This window comes from Phyllostomus hastatus, unplaced genomic scaffold (assembly GCF_019186645.2).
Source record: "Phyllostomus hastatus isolate PE091 unplaced genomic scaffold, TTU_PhHast_1.1 phas_contig_16, whole genome shotgun sequence".
Lineage (NCBI taxonomy): Eukaryota > Metazoa > Chordata > Mammalia > Chiroptera > Phyllostomidae > Phyllostomus > Phyllostomus hastatus.
In genome coordinates, this window is record NW_025333643.1 from 21,279,046 (window position 1) to 21,293,805 (window position 14,760).

At 41.2% G+C, this 14,760-nt stretch overlaps 1 protein-coding gene and 1 pseudogene across 1 annotated transcript in view; both read right to left on the reverse strand.

Moving 5' to 3' along the window:
• Positions 1 to 14,760, reverse strand: part of ADAMTS9 (ADAM metallopeptidase with thrombospondin type 1 motif 9) — a 165,864-nt gene that overhangs the window by 48,335 nt on the left and 102,769 nt on the right. The gene's annotated exons all lie outside the window — the stretch shown is intronic.
• On the reverse strand, positions 12,983 to 14,046 carry LOC123814309 (annotated as a pseudogene).

Sequence of the window (14,760 nt, forward strand, 5' to 3'; positions counted from 1 at the left end):
GATATAATTCTAGAAGGCTCTTAGGATGAAGTTCCTAGAAATCTTCCTATAAACCAGTGATCTAATGACTTGCACACAGGTATTCCCTGTTATTAGTAACTGAGTTTAATATTTAAAATGTTACTTTGATAAGAAAATACCACAAGTGCACTATTAGAATTTGGGGGTGAGTTCATCTGTTTATTCAACATTTATTAAGCACATACTAAATTCTAGGAATTACACAATGCATTGGGAATATAGTGATGAACAAAACTGATAATATAATTCCTGTCTTCATAGAAGCTTATAGACTAGTGAGGGGGAACAGCATTAATCAAGTGATGACATAAATAAATGCTTATTAATTGAGCTGAGTATTATAAAAGAAACAGTCTGAAGTGGTTAGAAGAAGGCTCCCTGAGACATTCCCTGGGGCCAGAGCATGCAGAACTCACAGATCATAACAATGTATTTGGATTTTATTCTGCATGCAATGGGAAATCACTGAAGAGTTTTTAAGTCAGGGTAAGACATGGTCTCATTTTTGTTAAAAAATTCTACCTTGACTGCTGAGTGAATGATGGGCTGGAATATAAGTGTGACTGAAAACAAGAAAACTGCTCAGGAAGCTATTGCATTTATCCAGACAAGAAGTGATAGTGGTTAGATTAGGGTGCAGCACTAAAGTGGGGGGTTGGTGGATTTAAGACATTTTTTTTAAAACTAGAAATGATAGTACCTGATGGATCAGCTGTGGGGTGGAGGAAGGAAAGCAGAGTCAAGTATGATTTCCAAATTTCTGGTATAGGCAACTGGATAGATAAATGACAATTATGGAGATAGGGGAAACAACATTGGGAGTCAAAGATATATTTATTTGTAGACAATAAGATGGGCTTAAAGGAGACAGATTCATGGATAGGAGCATTTGGTTTATTAGTGTGAAGACACAGATATAGCTGTCTTAGAGTAATCATATGAACATAGATAAATTTAAAGCAAGTCTATGCTTAGGGATAGTCATTTCAACATAGAAACAGTACAAACAAACTGTCCCTTAATATCGAGAGGAAGCAGGGAGTCAATAGAAATACTGATTTAGTAATCTAAATCAGTGGTCATTGGAAGAGACAGTCTAAAAGTAGTCAGCAATCTTCAGAGGCAGAATTAGAAAAGGCACAGCTTGCTCACATTACTTATATGCCAGGCACTTCTCTAAGATTTGGAATGCATTATCTCATTTAATCACCCCAATAACCATAGAGATAACTGTCAGGAATAGTAACAGCACAATGAACACAGTTAAATTACTGACATCACTGACAATTCATCTGAGGTGCAACCAACATCTTATTGCCCATGAAATGAAGATGAGTGAAGAAATTTCTAACCATGTTGATTTAAAGACTCTATATGAGCTGGATTAGCTGGGTCTCACCCATTCCTATTTACATTTTTCTTATTTGGGGCCTCAATGTAACTGACTTGGAAAAAGAACTCAATATTTTGGCAGGACTCACTGCACATATTATTTGCCTACAATTGTTAGGATCTAAAAGCAATTAAAAATTTCTCCAGGTATCCAATCTAATAGAAAACTCTTCATTTTGTGCTAACTTACCAGTGAAGAAAAGCAGCTGCTCATGGAAATTTTCATATCCAACAGTTCATTGGGTTATGACCCAATTATGACTTCATAAAAAAGCTATGACTTTGATAATCAAATAAACACAAGTTTTGGCTCTATATTCTGAGGGAAATTTCCATGTGATCATTTCTAGTCTTTTTCTGGGCACTGACTTTTGCATTGCCATTCGTCACTGAGAGAATAGTTACATTTAGTGTGTCACCTAGTACATGTTATTTATTGGCTACATATCTGAGCATTCTTGCTCTGGAAAAATTTAATTCCTTGACTTTGCAGCTAAAATAGCTTCCTGGTTTGCCAATAGAAATGTGACTTTTATTTTTCCTCTGAGAAAATAACCCAAGTTGTTTAAGAGAATGATTTCCTCATCCTCAACTTGGAGCAAGACTCCCTCCCAAATAATGTAATCTCTGCTTGTTACTTAGAAATACCAAGGTCTGCATCTCAGATGCTTGATCTCTCAAGCTTGTGTTTCTGTGACGTCTTTCGAAGGGGATGTTTAATGTGGGGCTTTGTTCAGGTGTTGCTTTACCACTTGTTACAATCTAAGGTCTACAAGTTTGAAATCCTTGCATTTTAGTTCCTCTGGGGAAAACACAACTCAAGACATGGGCAGTCTGCTTGTAACCACTACAGAAGGCATACGCCTTCTGAGTGGTAGCTCCAGTGTGGATCTGGTGTGCTGTCCCTGGCCTTTCACTTATATTGAGGGGCATAATCTCTCAGTTCTCAAAAAGCCAAAAACAAACAAACAAACAAACAACCCCAGTGTGTCTGCCTGGAAGAGATAGGCTGAAGACCTAAAGACAATGAGACCCCTGAAGTTGCTGAGGCTGCTGAGAACCTGAACATCCAAATGAAGATAGAGGACTACCACAGAACTGGTAAGGACTACATAGGAGGAATAACAAGGGGAGGGTGGAGGTCAGGGATGCATACAGAATCTGGCTAGAAGGAAGCTTCTTGAAGGGGCTGAAATATGGTGGGTGGAGTGTAAACCAGGATGGCTGGGTTACAGCAGGTGCCTCCTAAATGTGGGTTAATACATGGTCATGGTCCAGGAGGATGGCCCTTGCTGTGCCTGGGCACAGTTTTGTATATCTAGGTGGTTCTCATCTCCAGGTGATCTAGATACATGAGATTCTGTATACATGAAATGTGTCTCAGAGGATGATGATCAGTTAGTCCATATTTCCAAGCACAGGACTGGCTGACAGCAAAGTAGAAATCAGGAAGCACTGAGAGGCCAAAAGAAAGGTTATACACCAGAGCCATTAAATCAAGACTCTCCTAATCTAAGGATTTTTGACAATTGGACAGCTAACCATCACTACAAGACTGGTAGACAAAGTTCAGTTTTGAGACAAGGAACCTTGCTATTTATTATTCAAGGCCTTTCTCTGTGATGCTCTAAAATATGATGATAACCTCTAAATCATTTCATTTAAAATGTTCAGTTGTGTCTTTTCATAACAACAACCAGCTCCTCTTGATTCTACTCTCATTTTAACTTTGTTTAACAAAACATAAAGTCAGCCTCATTTGGAAAGTATGCTATCAGAAATGATGCAACTCTTGCACCCACAGTTCAGGCCGCCTTTGCTAATTACAGGCTGAACGAAGGAGTGCTGTGTGAGTATCACACTGTCGGGAAAGGTAGAGACATACCAGCCTGTACCTACTGCTACACTGAAAAAAAGTGAGCACAAGGATACAGATTTAGGGATCAAAGTTTCAAATACTAATCAATGCAAGGCCTGGAAAACCACATGGCCTTGTCATATAGCAAAAAGCTAGCAGCAACTCACACAGGTTTACTTACTGCCTTCCACACTGCAGGCAGTCAGCACATATGCATGGAAACAAATGAATCCATGACACCTGTAGCCATCACAGAAGTGTACTATAAGTGAAATGCCACATTTTCCTAAAGGTCACAAAGATAAAACCATCTAGAATCTGAACCACAGTGCTAATACTGAACTGATCTGGCATAATGTATTTAGTTGCAGAAAGGCACCCCCAAGAGCATTCTTTCCATTGGAGCACAACTATTAGAAATCATACTAGACACCTTCTATTGAACACTCACCATGAGTGGGAAACGGGGCTGAAGGTCAACTTTGTGGCTCAGGCACTGCTAGGGCTCCTTTTCACAGATAAGGAAACTGAGGATTAAAGGGGTGACATCACTTGCCTAGGCTCACAGATAGGGTTAGGCTTCAAACCGAGCACTTCTGCTTCCTGAGCCACCATTTTCTTCCTCATGTTCTACTGAAGAAAGGGTCTAGTTAAGAAAACAGGCTGCTCACCTCTGCTTACCCATGGTAACAACAGAAAGCAAGGATCTCAGAGCAGTATTTCTGAAGACTATTTTAAGACTTCTGATTCCTTGGTCTCCCAAGAAAAGAGTAGCTATGCAATATTAGTATTTTGACTTTAATATGTTCTCCACCACATTATTAGCACTCTGGAAGAAAGGCACTATGAAAAGCAAATATATAATCATGTCAGTAAAGGGCCACGTTTCCCTTTGCCAAAGCCACACCCTGATTTTCTCTTGGTCGTTTTTTAGAGTTTGTCCTCCCTCTGGGGTGTGCCCGATACCACATGGTAAATGACTATTTTCTATCACTGGTGAAGGACTCGTGGTGTGGTCATGAATGGAAGGTTGCAGGTTGTAAATTCTGGCCTGCTGAATCACCAAGGACTATTCTCTCAAATGTCTGAGCTATACAGCATCTCAAATATTATTCAGTGCCTCTATTTATTTTACAAATTCAGCACTGGAGAAAAGGAGACACGGCATGCTCACAGTGAGGGAGGAGTACATGGAGGCTCAGGACTATGAGCTCCTGTCCTTAGCATGCAACACTATTTACTGCCCATCACACTAGGGATTTGTGGTCCGTTCCAGAGTCCTGCATATGTTGCTCAGGAACCAGAGCTAACCAGACGACTGATTCTTCCTATTCCAAGTCAGCGATGCTCACAGAGAGCTAGCAGGATGGACAGGGACTAGAGAGGCAGGCACAGTTTCTGTACCTCTGGCTTTGACATACAGTAAACACCAGCATGAACAAGAGTTAGTACAACCACCTCTTGTTTTGAGGTAAGAACAAATTCCAAGGGGTGTGTGTGCATGCATGAGCACAGGAAATGACAGCTCACTGTCTTCACCTTGCTCTGAGACGTACCATCTCAAGGCATAGGTTTTAGAGTCAGAACTAAGCTGGAGTGCCATCTTCTATTTTATGCTGGTGCCATTTGGGACAGGTGACTTAACCTTTCTCAGCTGAGGTTTGTTCTCTGTAAGATGGAGACAACAGTATTATCTATATTCAATAAAGTTGTGCACAATTAGTGAGTCAGTGCATGGAGACAAACCTCTGTGTGTTTTGGCTGAACACTATAAAAATCAAAACACATTCACTATTACCAGACTAAATCTTCTATTTAGTGGAGTCTTTTAGACTACTCCTAACATGCTGTTAAAAAAGTGAGCATTTTTTAAAAAGTATGTGTTAACTAGTGGAACCTAAGATTAACATTCTAACTCAGAAATTTGCTGGGTGAAGGAGGGGCTTAATCTGGCAAAATCTCACCTAAGGGCATGGGTGAGAGCTCCCCTTCCCCAAGGTCACAGAGAAGCACACAGAGCAGGCATAAATGTTGAGATGCCTTCTCTGTTGCTGTGCCTTTCCACTCGTACAGACCGTCCTTCACTCACACAGTCTTCTAACCACAGAAGACAGGAACAAGTGAGGGAAAGAAAGACCACTTCTGAATGCCATGTCTCTTTTCTGCTCCATGATTTCCTGATCACACTTACTATCTCAAAAGCTACTTCTGTTTCTCATGTGTTTTGATTAAGTTTTTCTTAAATGTCCTGAAACACAGACTCAACATCAGTGATCATCATTCCCTGCTCTGGTCACAGTTCTTTGTCAAAAAACATCTTATTGGTAGGTATGACACATTTAGGGATTTTTTTTATATGGTCTCTCACAACACAAGAATGGCTCTGAATAGGGGCATCAGGGAACCAAAATGACTTAGGCAAAAGGAGAGAAAGCTTTGCCAGGAACAAGGGCTATTACTTTAGGGTGTAAAGCTAGTGCTGATAGGCCTGCCTGATGGCTGTTGATGTCCAGGACCACCATGGCACTTATTACCATGAAAAGGAGCTGAGAAAGCATAAGGCTGGCAGGGAACACCATGGTAGAAAGCAGATGCAGAGTCATAGTCTCCCAGCTGGAGCGGGTATTAGGCCACCGTCCCATCCCCATTGCCCTGACACCCCCAGCCTTTGCAGTGCTACAAAGGTCTAAGACTACAAGAGAAAAGGCACTAAGATCCACATGCCAGCATTTGGCACACACTTGAAGGCTGCTGTCAATACTATAGACAACCAGGTGTCCCTGCATGTGCCTCCTTAGGGCAACGACAGTGCCAGGCAAATAGGGGGCGACAGGGAGAGGTGTGTGCTTGTGCCCACCACCTGTCATTACCCCCAAGAATTATGAGGCACAGCTGCCCCCTCCCAACCTCAAAATAAAGTAAATTTATACAGGGAGGGGGATAAATTGTAACATTAAATATAGCAGTATATGAAATTATCTATGCAGGTTGTGAAACTCAAATTGGGGTTATTTTTGTTCTGCAAGAATATAAATGTTATAGTTTTTCTACTTACAAAGATAGAAAACAGAAACCAAGCAAATCTGCACCAGCAGCATCTTGTGGATTCGATTGTGGCTACATCCAGTGGTGACACCACAACTTGAGCCATCTTATATCTCCAGGCCCTGTTACCCCTGCCATGCCCTCCAATTCCCCATTTCCAAGCACATCGACTCTTTTTATACAACTTCTTTTCCCTTTCAGTGTCATACATGATGATTATTTGTAACTGACTTCAGCAAAATAATAATATTGGCATTTTTCAGGAAATAGGTGAAGATGGTACAAAGACCCATGCTCTGTGCGTGCCACAGGATTATCTCTGAAGGTAGTTTGGAAGACAGGGAGGGTAGTGGGTGATATATTTGTTCCAGGATCCTCATTCTCAGCTGTTGCAAAGGTAACCGAAGAAGTGTCTGAGTAAGTAATAGATGGAAAAGCTGTGGCCAATGAGAATGGTGACCAAAGTTTCTTGGTACTCTGAAGGTGGACTGTGATTGAAGGCCTAGGTAGGAGGGTTCAAGTCTCCCTGGAGATGTCATTCTGCTAGAAGATGACTGCACTCAGAAATACCCACTTGTGACTTGTGCTACTGTCACACGCATCTAGGAAGCTTAAGTCACCTTTGGGAATGCTTCTATAGGAAAGCAATCCATGTAGGTGGTCTCTGGACTTTCACGTACCTAACCAATGTTCAGCCCTTGAATCACTTCCTCCTATAAAAGAGCTAATCTATGTTTCATTTAGTAATTTAAAAGATACCAGGACAGAGTTCATTTAATTACATTTTCCAGTTTTGCTTTTTCTGTCTGCCCAGCCCTTCCTCCACTAATCTGGTGTGAAAAAGACATCTTTACATGCCAACACATGAAGCATCTTAACACAGAAAAATTTACAGCTTTTTTTGGAAAGTAGTCCATGTAATCAATTTGCTTTTGGGTAGATATTAATCCCACCTTAGAACTCAGATATGCATATATATCTGAGTTTGTATCCAGAGAAATATATCTCAGCAGGAGGGGAAAGGTCCGTTTAAGCATTATTAAATTAGATGCTCATCCTCCAACTTTGCATTGCTGTACTGAGAGTTCAGATAAGACCAAGTCACTGTCAATATGCACTATTCAAGTTCTTTGTGGCTTTTCTTGTCTCCTCCTCCTGCTTATCTCTTGGTAAAGAAATGGCTCAAAAGTACCACTATGAAAGAATGAGTAGAAATAATAGAAACTAGCTAAAGTGTAAGTGGCTCACAACATGAAAGACTTAGCATTAGAAGTGGCTAAAATTATGTTTGATGGTTTTATGTGAATTTAAATTATTCCTATACTACTCTGTGATTTATTCAAATGGAAATACAAGGGTTTAGGCAGAAGAAGGTGGTAGTTATAAACTTGGTTTTGGAATCAATCAGACCTGGTTCGACCAGTACTCTCTTTTTTACTTTGTGCAAGATGCTTAACCAAGCAAGTATTTCTTTCCAATTTTGTTCAGTTAGAGGTATGAAATGATGGTTAATAAGCATCTCAAACTAAACATGTTCAAAACAGAAGTCCTGGTCTTCCTCTGCAACTCTGTTCTTCCTACAGCCTTCCCCATTTCCATCAATGGAAACTGCGTCCTCCCACTTGTCCAGTGCACAGCACTTGGAGTCATTCCAACTTCCTTCTCTTGTTCCCCATATCTGAGTGCTCAGCTGATCCTTCAGCAGTGCCTTAAAAATACATCAGACTCTCATCACTTTCACCACTTCCACTGTGAACATTCTCATCTGAGTTACTGCAGTGGCTTCCTAATGGTCTCTCTGCTCCTATATTTGTTCCTCCTCTAGCTACTTCTAAATTCAGAAGCCAGAATCATTCTTTTAAAACAAATTCATGTTCCTACTCAATCCCCCTCTTCCCTCAATAGCTTCCTACTTCATTGAGCATAAGCAAAACCCCCTCTAATGTTCTAATCTCCTGTGGCATACCTCCACATTCCTCTTCCACAACTGTATCTCTATTTCATATTCCACCCCGTCCCCTCTCTCATAGTCATACTGACCTCCTTGATATCACCAAGATATGCATGGTGTACTCCTGTCTCCAGGTCTGACCCTGGAATACTCTTCTCTCAAAGATTTTTCCAAATCTTTGCTCAAATGTCAGCTTCCAAGTGGAGACTTGCCCGATGTCCTTCAAATTACAGTTTCTCCCTCCTCTTCCTTGCTATTTCTATTCCTCTTCTCTAATTTAGTTCTATCTATGCCACTAATCACTTTCACAATATATAGCTTACCCTTTCTTTCTTGTTTGTTATTTATAGGTTATCTCCCCAATCCCAACAAAATGCAAGCTCAGTGAGTTCAAGGATTTTTGTGTTTTGTTTGCTGCTATATCCTCAGCAGCTAGAGCAGTGCTGGCTTATAGAAAATACTCAAATACTTATGGGATACACAAATGAATGCATGAATCAGTGAATGAATGTATCTAATATAATCTAGAAGCACTTACATCACAAGAATTTTTAAGGATTGAGTAAACATTCTGCACAATGTTCAGCTCACTATACAGAACAAATAAATAACTATTGCTCTTTCCTATTACCTGTGTCTATTCAGTCCAAAACCAGCTAAGCATTCTTATGGTTTAATACTTAATTTATGGTTACTGAACTAAATACTGCACTGGGAACATCTAAAAGAAAGTTTATTTGAGAATGTGATATAAGATAACAGATGACAAGCAGCAGCAGGCAGGAGCTCGGAATGCTACACTGCCCTGCAAAGCCAAGACTGACACGAAAACTTTGGCTCTGAGCCACGGACACCACCACATACCCTGAGTGTCACATAACATTTCTCTTCCCCAAAGATGTCACCCTAGAATGATAGCTTTGACAGGTGGGAAAATGTAGATATACAGACTTAAAAGAGACTACAAAGAAATGTAATAGACAAGAATGGATTCTATCTAGGCCAGGTATTATCTATTTCCATTCCAGCAGGAAACATCTGTAAGCAGAAGACTGAAAACTCACACTTTTGTTCCAAAACATTGTGTCAAAATGTTCTACCTGATTTTTTAAAGTCTTCTTTCATTTAGAAAAAGGCCTTAAAATTATGATATCCAGGACTACAAAACCAGCATGAGTCCTGAGATTTTGATAGAAATGAATCATTGCTACTACCTGTACACTCTCGACAAACTAGCCACTATATATAAGCCTCTCTTTTAAGGGGATAATTGCTACCTAAATACTAGGATCAGGCCATGTCTAGAAAGATCTAGTTTTCTCTTTGTAAAAAAACTTCTAAAGATTTTCAGAGAGAGAGAAAAGCAGGGGGAGGGGGAAGAGAAACATCTACTTACTTATGCATTCATTGGTTGATTCTAGTATGTGCCCTGACTTTGGATCAATCCCGCCCACTTGGCATACTGGGATGATGCTCTAACCACCAGAGCTACCTGGCCAAGGCAAGATCTAGTTTACTTAGCCCCGCAGACCACTCTGTGCAAATGTACGGAATAGCATGTCATGCTATTCTAGGGAGCTGTAAATGTCCAAAATGTCCAGGGAGAAGCAACCCTTTTCAGAGCTCTGGTCTGGGAACTCTAGGTAAGCAAGTCCAATTTCTGAGTTCCTTTAAAAATCATGCAAAACAAAGTGCAGTGTTAAAATTGTTTTATTCAAAATTGTAACTATTTAGCTACCTCCCACTTTTGATAACTAAAATAAACAAAACCAGGGGCCTGGCTAAAAACCCGTGGGAAATATTCAGATCCTAAGGACTAAGCATCTATGGCTTTTAAAATGCAGAGGAGCACTAAACTGGTTTCCACTTGGACAAGAGACTGTTTCTTTCATGTGTCACATATTAAAAATCAGTATTTCTAAAAGCTTTGAAAGCCTTACCAGAAAGGAAGTGGGAAAACATGGGGATTGGGGGTCAGTCACATCTGGAATCCAAGAATTACTATTAAAAGATGTTGGGAAACTTGCTTGGCCTCCTTGCAGCTCAGTTTTCCTACCTGCATAATAAGATCCATTTTGCAAGGATTACTCGAGGATTAACAGTAATGCGTATAAAGTACCAACCCAGGGCTTGGCTCATAGCAGATGCTCAGTAAACGGGGGCCTTTGTTATTGTTACTCCACATCCAGTCAAATCTATCTGGTCAGCTTCAGATGGGCACCTTTGTGTGCTACATCAAGAAATGTAAGACTGGTTATCATTTGGTGACTGTGATATGGAGAAGCTCATTATTTTGAGAAGTGAGCTTTTCAGTGGTAGCTGTGTCTTATTTAGCTGTCACTTATTTATTTATTAAAGATTTGCACATGTCCAATTTATAACCTAGAAATCACTGGTAAGTTTATAATTAGGTAAAAGGCAAAACTCAATTTCTAATTTTATTTGTTTATTTATTCATTCATTCATTCATTTATTTATTTCCTCCCTGGGGGATAGGTTTTTACTGATTTTAGAAAGACAAAGAGAGAAACATCGATGGGTTGCCTCCTGTATGTGCCCCAGGCAGGGATTCAACCCACAACCTAGGTATGTGCCCTGACTGGGAATCAAACCTGCAACATTTTTGGTGTACAGTACCACCTGAACCACCAGGCCAGGGATCAATTCCTAATTTTAAAGGGTTTTTTACATAGTCCACTAGTAATTTAAGGTTCCAGTTAATTCTGGAAGGTGACACCTACTTGCCTGGTGAAGAACCAAGACCTCTTATACACTGGGCACCAGTGTGCATCTCTTCTTTTAATAAAAATTTCTGTGGTCTTCTATCAAATAAAGTTTAAACATCGTCAGAAAGGTCCAATATTTAATTAGAGCTTAGGTCCTATCATAAAATTTCTGAGGTTGATGACAGTGTCTTGGGTTCATTTTGCTTCCTTTTCCTCTACTGATAGATTTCTTCCTCAGTCTCAATACTTTGGAGTCACTACCAGGTTTTATGGCCATCGTTAGTGATGTTTTTGAAGGAGAAGAGCTGAGATTGATTTTCCTTCTAGGCCCAGGAGATGTATCACCTAAATGTTCCCTGACCCACCAATCTTAGAATTGTGCCTGTTATTGAGTCTATATATGTGTGTCTGTGTGGCATGGGATGATTTGGAAAGTGGAAAAGGGAGATGTGGAGAGGCAGAACTTCAGAAAGTTTATTCCTCAGAAGTTCATGTACAGAAAAGCCAAATTAATGCTACACATAGGGAAATGCAGACCATTTATGTATGGATTCCTCTGATGGGTTCAAAACAAAACAAAACAACAAACAGGTGGGGAAATAACTAAGGACAAAAGATGATGTAATGATTTACGTTCCCCAAGAGGAAGAAGGAAACAAGTTTACAATCTCAAAGACCCTCTGACTTAAAAAATAGGGATTGTTATCAAACATATTTGGGAAATGCTACAGACTATACATGAGAATGTGAGCAGGAAATTTCTTCTGTAAGAAGAAATAAAATTATGGGAGTTGGGGTGATATTATTGCCAAGGGGACATTTGGCAATGCCTGAAGACATTTTTGGTCATCACAATGAAGAGGATATGCTATTGGCATCCATGCTACAGTGCACAAACCAGCCCCACAACTGATAATTATTTAGTCCCAAATATCAATAGTACTGAGGTTAAGAAACCCTGCTTCATATCTGTTTACAAGCCATGGAATACTTTCAGTACCACCCACTATCTTAGTCCTCAATCAGAAACCCAGTCTGCTGTTTCTTAGATAAAAGGTGAACTAGGATTAATCCTACTTTTAAAAAAGTAACCCTCCCCATCTAAATATTCAACTCTTGACACCAGTTTCTAGATATAGTTGGGCCACTGAATATGTGCTGATTCTATCATGGATGAGGGAGGTACTGTTTGAAATATAAAATCAAAAAAAAATGTGTACATGTGAACTATCCGTGTTATCAGAATGATCCAAATGTATAACATGTTGGAGTAACCCTGGTTTTCTTAGAGATGTCCATTCTCATGTTATGTCTTTCTTTCCAAAGTTGGTCACTCCTGTCAATGTTGCCATGCAGAGTGCCTATGGGTCACCCTGGGTACACTTGCATGTCTTTACAACTCCCCTCCTTCCTCCAAAAACAGAATGAGTGACACTGCTTGTTGGTTTGCAAATTCAGTCTGGTGAGATGAGTTGGAGACTCTGACATTTTAGCTTATCCTTGAGAATCTCTGACTGACCTTGATGGCTTTCTGGGATCCCACACATAATATTTTATGGAAAAATTTAACTCTCCAGAGAGAAGTGCTTTCTAACAGCTAACCAATGTCATTCCACAGGGCTTGTGACTGTGCCTTCAACTTTGACTTTTGACTAGATGTCTCCACAGAGTTTCTCAATCTTGGCACTATTTCAGCATTTTGGGTGAGATAATTCATTGTTGTTGAGGGCTATGCTCTGTATGTAAAATGCTCAGCAACATCCCTGGTTTCTTTTCTTTTTTATGCACTATTGAAATGCTTTAATGGTGGTGCCTGTATAGCATGTGATGTCAAGACAGGCAGGAGAGCAGGTACACACAGTGAGACAGAGCTCTCAGAGGACAGGTTGTGAGTGAATGAGGAGTTTTCATAGCTTTCACACTTTCCTGGGTACCAGACAGCTCTAGGACACCTCCTCTTCTCCTTCCTCCTCAAACTCACCCTCCTCCTCAGCCATGGCATCCTAGTACAACAAGGTGGCTGCTACTTTTATTCTGGATACTAAGCATTTGCTTGTCCACCTCCTTTGTGGGCATGTGGCCCCTGAAAACAGCTGCCATGGCCAGGTAGCACAGCAGGGTGCAGGTTGCAGTCAGCCATCATGTTCTTAGCATCGAACATCTGCTGGGTGATCTCAGGGACCATCAGGGCCCAGTACTACTGGCTGTCTTGGCTGGTGAGCAGGTGGTAAAGCTGGGCATGAAGAAGTGCAGGTGAGGGAAAGGCATCACGCTGACAGCCAGCATTGAGCTGGCCAGGAAAGTGTAGACAGGTGGTAACCCCACTCATGGTGGCTGACACCAAGTGGTTCAGGTCATCATAGATGTGATCAGCATCTATGGGTGTGATCAGCTTTAGGATTCTGAAGCAAATGTCATACAGGGCCTTGTTGTCGATGCAGTAGGTCTCGTCTGTATTCTCCACCAGCTGGTGGACTGAGAGGGTGGCACTGTATGGTGGCGTTGTAGGGCTGCATCATGGTATCTGACACCTTGGGCAAGAGCACCACACTGAAGGTGTTCATGATCTTGTCTGGGTGCTCCTCCCTGACCTTGTTGATGAGGAGGGTGCCCATCGCAGACCCAGCCCTGCCCTCCACCCAAGGAGTGGGTTTGGTGGAAGCCCTGCAGGCAGTCACAGCTCTTGGCTTCCTTCCTCACGACTCCAGCACCATATAGACAAGCTCCATATCTTTCCTGTAGTGCCCCTTGGCCCAGTTGCTCCTGGCACCACTCTGACCAAAGACAAAGTTGTCCAGCCTTAAGATTAAAGGACCCCAAGTGCACAGAGTCCAGTGTGCCCTGAACCAAGTTCATGAGCATGGGGGCATGGTCATAAACTTGCCACCAGTGGCTTCACTGCAATATACATTGATCTGCTCCAGCTGCAGGTTGCTGTCCCCGTGGTAAGTGCTAGTAGGGTGGATGCCAAACTCATCCCTTATCACCTCCCAGAACTTAGCACTGATCTCACTGCCACCCTGGCTGGCCTGCAGGTACACAGTCTTCCTCATGGCAGCAGTGGAGGCAAGTGTGAAAAGACGAAGCAAGAACCCACTAGTGGCACACAGAATGCTCCACATCCCTGGTTTGTAATCACTAGAGACCAGCAGCATCCAGAACTCACTTGTGACAACTAACAATATCTCCAGACATTGCCCAGTGTCCAGTTGGGGTGGGAATGAGGGTAAAAATAGCTTCCAGTTGAGAATCACTGAATTATCCCAAGGCTTTGAGAAAGTCCTTTAACAAGCTCTCAAAACTGAATTGATTTTAATTGACAGGGCAAGGCACACAAAGCCTCTTTGTGAATGGCGTGCTGAACATCAATCCAACAAGGTCAAGATCTTATGCTCTAAAGGTCGGGAAGCCCTGATCTATAGAGAAAATGACCTGTACAATGTGAAATCAATCCCCACGTATAGCTACAAAGATGCTAACTACCATGAACAAACATGATCTTTTGCACAGCACTTCCTCCCCAACATTTTCCATGACCTGTTGTTGCTAAGGGGACCTGGATGGTTCATGTCCAATTAAGAGACAACCAATGAGGAGAAAGTAATGATTTCATTAAGAAAAGGCAAACTGCAATGCAGGAATAGGTGAGTTGGTTGGAGAGCTTTTATTAAGTTCAAGGAAAACAAACAGCACACATTTTTGTTTTCAAAGGAATCTGGGCTTTGTCTGGGAGCAGTAGATAGAAAATGTGAGTCTGTATATGTCCA